Source organism: Gavialis gangeticus, unplaced genomic scaffold (assembly GCF_001723915.1).
Source record: "Gavialis gangeticus isolate Ggan-Ray unplaced genomic scaffold, GavGan_comp1, whole genome shotgun sequence".
NCBI lineage: Eukaryota > Metazoa > Chordata > Crocodylia > Gavialidae > Gavialis > Gavialis gangeticus.
In genome coordinates this window covers 27542056-27542503 of record NW_017728997.1, presented here as the reverse complement: position 1 = coordinate 27542503, position 448 = coordinate 27542056, and the positions used below count along the sequence as shown (strand labels likewise).

Here is a 448-nt window from a genome sequence, read left to right as displayed (position 1 = left end):
AACCAGCTTCAGCCATTTTGAAATGGGTTTATGTGCACTGAACTTATGTTCTGTTACAGGTTTAAACAAGTTACTGATCACTTAAACCGGTTTATGTGTAATTTCTGTCCCTAGCCGCCATGTTCCCCTAGAGGCAGCCAAGTGTTGCCTGGGCCCAAACTGACTTGTGATTTAAATACTCTAATAATTGGCATGGTGAAGGAAAAAGTGGAGAAACCAGGAATAATGCAATATTGGCACTTAAACATATAAAGACCAAAATTAGACTGAAATATATACCCAGAGAAATTTGTGTGAAGGTACAATTATGGTTGAGGGAAGGCATAAAGTAATGTATGGGTAAAAACATTACAAAGCTACTGTAATTATCTTAAATTGATCTTTACAAAACCAGGAAATTCAGAGCTAAAACTAAGCTTAAAAAAAAAAAAATCATGAGCTTAAAAAC

The 448-nt window shown here is 35.0% G+C and overlaps 1 protein-coding gene across 1 annotated transcript in view; it reads right to left on the bottom strand.

Moving 5' to 3' along the window:
- ERC2 (ELKS/RAB6-interacting/CAST family member 2) overlaps window positions 1-448 on the bottom strand; it is a 1129221-nt gene that overhangs the window by 722934 nt on the left and 405839 nt on the right. The window lies entirely within an intron of this gene.